Raw genomic sequence first — 9,386 nt, 5'->3', positions numbered from 1 at the left:
CATTGACCCCCATCTCAGCTATTTCTTGGCCCTGCATTCAAATTTTGAATAAAGATAGAGATTTTTTTCAGCACTATCTTTAATCAATAGTTATCATAAAAAAGAGTATTTGACTATGAAATGGCAACGTTTGTATTTATTACATTCAAAAGTAGCAATTTTGCCTTAAATTCATTAGAAATATTCTCTTCACTTTCAAATTGAGTTTCATCAATTAGTTTCCTTAGATAAAAAATATTTTTCTGGGTTTATTAGATACCAAAGTCACATATTTAATTCCCAGTACCTCTCTAGGCCTTAGGCAATACTTAGCACAATTGCCTGCCTCACAGTGTGCTGCAGACTATGGGTTTGTCCCTCAGAGTGCTACATGGAAATGGCAGCAGGGAAAATGGAGACACCTAGCTAACAAAGTTTATGAGCAGATATCACCTAGGTATAATTTTTAAGTGAGAATGGGCAGATGTTAAAGGATATTGTTTGTGACTACCATATTTGAGAATAAGGCATTTCACTTTGAAAAATTAACATTTTTACTAGATATATGTAGTATTTCATCATATATATTAAGTTATTGAGCCTTTGAATAATAGATTTTTCAGTCAGACTTTTCTGATTAACAAAGAATTTATGTGAATTATAGGATTTTAGAGATCCAAAGAAACACAAAAGGCTTGCAAGAGTTAAACCAAATGAAAGTCTATAATTTTCAGTACATTGAGAGTGAATAGAAAGGATTTAAATTGTAATGTTTTTATGTGCAATTTTGGCCAATTAAAAAATTATATACATGGTTCCCTTCATTTTAGAAAAATACAATTAGATAGTTAACTGTTCTTTTTGTTTATTGATTCTAAGATTCTGTGATAGTTATTTTCTTGGTTGAATGGATAAACCTAATGATAGTTAATGGGAAGTCTTTTTTTAATTGTCAGTTTTGTGGATTTTTTTAATTTTTGCATTTAAATGATATTCTTTTCCTCTTTAATGAAGCAAATTATAAGTCTACTTGTATAAATTTAAGATGTTTCTTTCAGAGCAGCCAATTGGAAACTATTTTGCCAAAGATGATGAGTGTTTTCGTATTTTGTCCACTATTTTTGGTGAATGATAATAGGGGCATTTAAAATTATGCTGTCTGCCATTTTGCTGGAATTGGAAGTTTAGCAGCAGAAATTATTCTTTCCCTTTTAATATTCATTTTTTTTCTATATTCAAGAAAGTTTCTGTTTGGTTAGTAGTGCAGAAAGATATCTGGTGTTATTTTAATACTTTCTTTTTGGTACTTCTCACAGCTACCAATAAATTTGTAAGATGTGGTTAATTTATCTTTTAATTTAAAAAAATATATTATAGTTCTTATTTTTTCACAAAGTTATCCTGTAGTTTACATGGGGCAAAAGATGTTATCTCCATTTGGTCACTGAAAAAGCTGAGACAGTTTAAAATAAACTGATTTCTCTAAAGTTCCTTAACAAGCTTAATACTAAATTTGAGATTTAAATACAAGATGTTTGCATTTCAGCATAGCTAGTATCTTATTAAATATGATCTAAATTGTTGATTCAGTAATAACTTTTTTTATACTTTAGTCATTTGAATTCTTTGACCACAGCAGAGAAATGCTGAAATAAAAAGTAAACAATTTTATTATTGAAAATTGTTTTTGTTCAAATCCATATTATGTATTCTTAATAGGCAGCATTGAAAGTCCATTTTATTTTTACCTTTGGCTGATCCTTAGGTTTTTTCCAGCTCTTCTTTTCTAACTCATTCTATGCTAGTCAAGCCTTCTAATCCTTAAAAACTATAGGCAATATTACTCCTACTTAATTGAGGAGGTGATGGCCATACCATCTTAGTGTTTCTCTGCATCTTTACATGTCCACTTTTTCTTTTCTCTTAGAGAAAACACTTTTCTGTTCTATTACAAAATTAAAACTTCCAACTTTTCTCTTCATCTCATAGCTCTAGGTAATTTGCTACTTCAGGTGTTTTCATTCTGCTTTTGAATGCTCCCATACATGAACTGTTCTCCTTCCAAATGCCAGTTTCTTATCTATACTAAAAAAACTCCCTCAAACAGACCTCCTTCTCAAGCTACCATCCCATACATTTCCTTTACTTTGTTGTCAGAGTTGTCAATCATAAGCTACTCTCTTGTATCCTTTTCGCATTCACTCATTCCTTAAATTAGTTATTCTCAAATATTGTGGGTCATAGGACCTTTCTAGCCTATAAAAATTAGGTAAACTAACCTTAGAAAAATGCGCATGATGAAAATGTTTTCCCTAAAATTTCAGATATTAGATACAATGAACTTCACCATAGACCTCATAGATAAGCTGCTTTTAAGTTTTATTCTCCAAAAGAATTACTGAAAGGGCTTGTATAAGTGTAAACCAATGTTTATTCTAGAATTTTGTTCACAGAACTTTGGAGGAGAGCCTTAGAAATTTATACACACACACACACACACACACAGACACACAGACACACACACACACATATGTATGTGTGTATGTATATATATATATATATATATATATATATATATATATATATATAATTTAAACATTTTATTTATTTATTTGACAGAGATCACAAGTAGGCAGAAAAGCAGGCAGAGAGAGAGAGGAGGAAGCAAGCTCCCCGCTGAGCAGAGAGCCAATGCGGGCCTTGATCCCAGAACCCTGGGACCAGGACCCGAGCCGAAGGCAGAGGCTTTAACTCACTGAACCACCCAGGTGCCCCAGAATTTTATATTTTTAATAAATATCCTTGATGTGGTAGAATTCTAAAAACTTCCCCTCATTTCCTGTCTTCTGTTTATTCAATTAAATACTAATCTAGGTTCTGCTGTGAGTATACTTTGCAGAAGAAAGTATGGTTGGTAGTCAGCTGACCTTAAAATAAAAATATTATCTTGGATTATTAGAGTGACGCCAATCAGTATAATCACATAGGCCTTAAAAGCAGAAATGGAAAGCAAACATCAGAGAATGAGGCCAGAAAGAATAAGGCAAAAGATATTCAAAAGAAGGGTAAGTTAGGGGGCGCCTGGGTGGCTCAGTGGGTTAAGCCGCTGCCTTCAGCTCAGGTCATCATCTCAGGGTCCTGGGATCGAGTCCCGCATCGGGCTCTCTGCTCGGCAGGGAGCCTGCTTCCTTCTCTCTCTCTCTCTGCCTGCCTTTCCATCTACTTGTGATTTCTCTCTGTCAAATAAATAAATAAAATCTTTAAAAAAAAAAAAAGAAGGGTAAGTTAGGAGAAATTCCAAATATTCAAAGGCTGTGAGGTGCCTTACTGGTTCTGAGAGGTAGAGGCCATGTACCTTACAGGATGTAAGGTCTTTAGGACTTAAGGGCAGTTCCTGGCTGACAGCCAGCAAGACAGTGGGTTCTAAATCATACAGCTGTTAAGAAAAGAATTTGGCCAAAGCCTAAATGAGCTTGGAAATGGAGCATTCTCTTGAGCTTTCAATAAGTAACATAGCTCTGTTCACAACTTAATTTTAGCCCAGTGAATCCTGTGTCAAATTTCTGACCCATAGAAACTATGAGCTAATAAATTGGTTTATTTATTAATAAACAAACAAACTTACTAACTAACTAATTTAGTAGCAACTTGTTACACAAACAATGTAAAGTCAGTATATGTTCATGTAATCCAAGGATCCATACCAAAGGGTTAGACTGAGGTTATGAACACTGGCCTTCCCTTGACATCTTAGTTCTTCAAATATGTCAAGAGAGCTTTGAAGATGATAAATGATTTCTAAAACCAGAAATCATGATAAATGATTTCTAAAACCAGAAATCTCTTCTTAAATTCTTCTTAGTCCTCATCCTTTCCATTTTCCTCAATAGTTGATATTGCAGATCACTCCCTTCTTCTTGAATTTTTTTCTGCATTAACTGTTCTATCACTGCATTTATGTTTGTGTGTGTTTTTCTCTGGTTTGCTTCCTATCTCCGTATACTTTGTGTATTGACGAAATGGAGATTTCCCAAGATTGTCCTTGAACATTTTGACTCAGTTCTGAATCACATCATCTACACATGGCTTTACATACCATATAATGAGAGAGAGAATGATTTCATAGATTATGCATGGGATTTAAAGTCAGATAGAGCTTACTTTGACAATGAGCTCCATGACTTAGCACTGTATTAGTTGACTTCTACTAGGTTATGTTGCATAAAAGCCAACCCTTGAATGTTAGAAGATCATAACACAAATTTTGTTTCCTTACTTATATTGTATATCAGATGTTGTCTCTCTCTCTCTCTCTCTTTTTTTTTTTTAAAGATTCTATTTACTTATTTGACAGAGATCACAAGTAGGCAGAGAGACTGGCAGGGAGAGAGGAGGAAGTGGGCTCCCCACTGAGCAGAGAGCCCAATGGGGTGCTTGATCCCAGGACCCCAAGATCATGACCTGAGCTGAAGGCAGAGGCTTAATCCACTGAGCCACCCAGGCGCCCCCAGATGTTGTCTCTCTTATTTTACATGCCTTCTTTTTACTGGAGCCAAGCTGAGGAAAGAAATGCCACCTTCTGGAAAAAGGAAAGGGAAAATAACAAGTCCATGTGATCATTCCATGTGATCATTCTTAAAGTTTCTAATTGAGTATAGCTTACATAAAAGTCTAGAACAAGTCACATAGATAAGCATGATGTTCATGATCTCTGCAGAAATATACTCTTCCTTAGGTATAGCAAATCATAATGCAAGGGGCAGGAATATATAATCCTTCCACTGGGAAGGAGACACAAAATTGAAACAATAATATAACCTATAAAAATATACTTTTAACAGTAACTTGTCCTTTTTTAAGTCTTGGTTTATTAATTGATGATAAACTAAGGATAGCAAGTCATTCTATAAAATGCCATCAAGAGTAAATCAGTAAATGTATCTAAAATGGTTGCCTTACAAGGGAAGCAAGGGCAAAAATGAACTATTGGGACTTCATCAAGATCAAAAGCTTTTGCACAGCAAAGAAAACAGTCAACAAAACCAAAAGACAACCGACAGAATGGGAGAAGACTTTTGGAAATGACATATCAGATAAAGGGCTAGTATTCAAAATCTATAAAGAACTTAACAAACTCACCACCCAAAGAACAAATAATCCAATCAAGAAATGGGCAGAGGACATGAACAGACATTTCTGCAAAGAAGATATTCAGATGGCCAAGACACATGAAAAAGTGCTCCACATCACTCAGCATCAGCAAAAATACAAATCAAAACCACAATGAGATGCCACCTCACACCAGTCAGAATGGCTAAAATTAACAAGTCAGGAAATGACAGATGCTGGTGAGGATGCAGAGAAAGGGAAACCCTCTTACACTGTTGGTGGGAATGCAAGTTGGTGTAGCCATTCTGGAAAAGAGCATGGAGGTTCCTCAAAAAGTTGAAAATAGAGCTACCCTATGACCCAGCAATCACACTACTGGGTATTTACCCTAAAGATACAAACGTAGTGATCTGAAGGGGCAGGTGGACTCATTCGTTTATAGCAGCAATGTCCACAATAACCAAACTATGGAAAGAACCTAAATGTCCATCAACAGATGAATGAATAAAGAAGGTGTGGTATGTATGTATATATGTATGTGTACACACACTCACACACACACACTGGAATACTATGCAGTCATCAAAAGAAATGAAATCTTACCATTTGCAATGACGTGGATGGAAATAGAGGGTATTATGCTGAGCAAAATCAATCAATCAGAGAAAGACAATTATCATATGTTCTCCCTGATATGAGGAAGTTGAGAGGCAATGTGGGGGGTTTGGGAGGCAGGGAAGGAAAAAATGAAACAAGATGGGATTGGGAGGGAGACAAACCAAAAGAGACTCTTAATCTCACAAAAACAAACTAAGGGTTGCCGGGGGGGAGTGGGGAAGGGAGAGGGTGGTGGGGTTATGGGCATTGGGGAGGGTATGTGCTATGGTGAGTGCTGTGAAGTATGTAAACCTGGCAATTCACAGACCTGTACCCCTGGGGCTAGTGACACATTATATATTAATAAAAGACTAATATATATATATATATATATATATATATATATATATATATGACAATAAACACTAAGGCATTCTGAAAACAGATCTAATAAATACAGATATAAATAAAAAAAATAAAATGCTTGCCTTAGCACCTGATACACTGTAGGTGTATAGTAAATATTGGTTATCTACACTCTTTTTTTCTAATTATTTGGATGAGTTTTATCCTGTGCTCTAGGGCCCAAATTTTTCATTGTTTGATGGATATTTGGACATGTCATTCTAACATATCATACTCCATGTGCCGTTATTCCTCATTATCTTTCCTGATAAAATTTTTTTTCTCCTTGTTTCAATCTTTGATAAGAGTAACTCTGACCTCTCAGTGACCTAGGAGCAAAAATCTATTAACTGTTCTTCCTCAACCAACGTCTCCAGTCAATATGCCAGCTTCTGCTAATAGGCTTTCTAGTACTCATTCTAATTGCCTCAAACATAATTCAAGAGCCCATTATATCTTCTCTGTAATATTTAAAATCCTTTTAAGTTGAAAACTTAATGACCAATTCTACAATTTATAATTATCTATATCTAATAATTTTCATATCTACTTAAAAAGTTTATATGATTTCCCCCTGCCATGGGCTGCTTCAACAAACTTTGACCATTTAGTATTGAAACAAGAAATGCTAGTATTTTAAATTTCAGACAACCTATACCTCAAATAATAAGAGATTGATGAATAATGGGGTGGATTATTTCCCTTCCATCATATTTTCAATCCACTGCCTTCATGTTTCAGTTTATTTTTAATTCATGTGAGTTGAGTTCAGTGAAAGTTTGTTTTAAGCATATCCTTAAAAACAGACACTAATCACTTTTTTCCTTTTTTTTTTTTTTTTTTTTTTAAGAAATAAGACAAAAGGTTTTTTTCCTCTCTTTTGATGAGAACTCTTAGCATCTACTCTCTTAACAACTTTCATATGTACCATATAGCAGTGTTAGCAGTGTTAGCTAAAGTACTCGTGTTTTAGAATTCATTCTGTCCTTATTTATCTTACAACTGGAAGTTTGTATCTTTTAACCACCTTTACCTAATTCCCCCTCCTCACATCCCTTGCCTCTTAACCACAAACTTGATCTCTTTTTCTATGCATTTGGTTTTTTCTCTTCTTTCTTTTATTCTTTTAGATTCTTCATATAAGTAAGATCATACAGTTATAGTATTTGTCTTTCTCTGACATATCTCACTTAGCATAATGCTTTCAAGGTCCATCATATTTCCACAAATGGCAAGATTTTCTTCTTTTTATGGATGAATAATCTTCCATTCCATATGTATAACACATTTTCTTTATCCATCGATGGACACGTAGATTGGTTATTATAAATAATGCTGCTATAAATGAGATACAGATATATTCTTGATATAGTGTTTTCACTTTGGATAAATACTGAGAAGTGAAATTGTTAGGTCATATGGTAGTTTTATTTTTAATTTTTTGAGGAATCTCTACTTTTTCCATAGTGACTGTACCAATTTAAAATCTTATCAAAAAGTGATAAGAGTGCTCAAGTGTGTCCTTTTCTCTACATCCTTCCCAGCGATTTTTACCTCTTGTCTTTTTTTTTTTTTTTAAGATTTTATTTATTTATTTGACAGAGAGAGAGAGAGAGATCACAAGCAGACAGGGAGGCAGGCAGAGAGAGGAGGAAGCAGGCTTTCCGCAGAGCAGAGAGCCCGATGCGGGGCTTGATCCCAGGATGCTGGGATCATGACCTGAGCCGAAGGCAGAGGCTTTAACCCACTGAGCCACCCAGGTGCCCCACCTCTTGTCTTTTTGATGATAGTTATTCTAACAGGTGTGAGAGGCTATCTCATTGTGTTATTGATTTGTATTTCCCTAGTGATTGGTGATGTAGAGCACCTTTTCATATAGACTGTTGGCTATTTATATATTTTTTTTAGAAAAATGTCTATTCAGGTCCATTGCTCATTTTGAATTGGATTATTACATTTTTTTCTGTAATTGGCTTGTATTAATTCTTTACATATTTTGGATGTCAACTCCTTATCAGTTATATAGTTTATAAATATTTTTTCCATTCTTTAGGGTATGTTTTCATTTTGTTGTTCACTTTTCTTGCTGTGCAGAAGCTACTGGTTCATTGTAGACCCACTGCCTTATTTTTTATTTTGTTGTGCTTTAAATGTCATATCTAAAAATATCATTGCCAAGACCATTGCAAGGAGCTTTTTTATCACCAAGCCCTTTTATTTTTAAATTTTTATTTTTATTATTCTTTTTAAAAGGGAGTAGGGGCAGAGGAAGAGGGAGAGAGGAGCCCAGTATGGGGCTCCATCTCATGACCCTGAGGTCATGACTTGAGCCAAAATCAAGAGTGGGTGCTTAATCCACTGAGCCACCCAGGCATGCTTATCATCAAGGCTTTTTTTTTTCTTAAAAGGAGTTTTATCATTTTGTCTTACATTTCAATCTTTAATTCATTTTATGTTAATTTTTGTGAGTGGTATAAGATAGAGGTCTAGTTTCATTTTTATACATGTAAATATTCAACTTTCCTAGTACTGTTTATTGAAGATGTTATCTTTTCTCCATTGAATATTCTTGGGTCCCTTCTCAAATATTAGTTGGCCATATATGCATGGTTTATTTCTGGGTTCTTGATCTGTTCCATTGATCTATGTGCCTATATTTATGCTAATACCATTCTATTTTGATTTACTATGATTTGGTAATAAAGCTCGAAATTAAGAGGCATGGTGTCTCCTGCTTTGTTTTATTTTATTTTTTTTTCCTGAGAATGGGTTTAGTTGTTCAGGATCTTTTGTAGTTCCATACAAATTTTAGGATTATTTTATCTATTCCTGTGAAACAAATGCCATTGTAATTATGACAAAGTTTACATTGATCTTTAGAGTGCTTGGGTTATTTGAACATTTTAACAGTATGAATTTTTCTAGTATATGAGCACAGAATATCTTTCCATTTATTTGTGTCTTCTTCCATTTCTTTCATTAATATCTTCAATGTACATGTTATAATGTGAATGTTTTTCACCTCCTTGGTTAAATTTATTCCTAGGTATTTTATTCTTTTTGATACAACTGTTAATGAGGTTGTTTTCTTAACTTCCTTATAGTTAATTAGTATAGAGAAACACAACAAAAATTTTTATACTGACTTTGTATTGTGAAGTTTTACTGAATCATTTATTACTTTTAATAACTTCTTGGTGGAGTCTTAACAGTTTCTATATATGATATGTTATCTACAAATAGTGACAGTTTTACTTCTTCATTTCTGATTTGCATAATTTTATTTCTTTTTCTTA

The sequence above is a fragment of the Mustela lutreola genome, chromosome 7 (assembly GCF_030435805.1).
Source record: "Mustela lutreola isolate mMusLut2 chromosome 7, mMusLut2.pri, whole genome shotgun sequence".
Lineage (NCBI taxonomy): Eukaryota > Metazoa > Chordata > Mammalia > Carnivora > Mustelidae > Mustela > Mustela lutreola.
Note: the sequence above shows the minus strand (reverse complement) of the source record.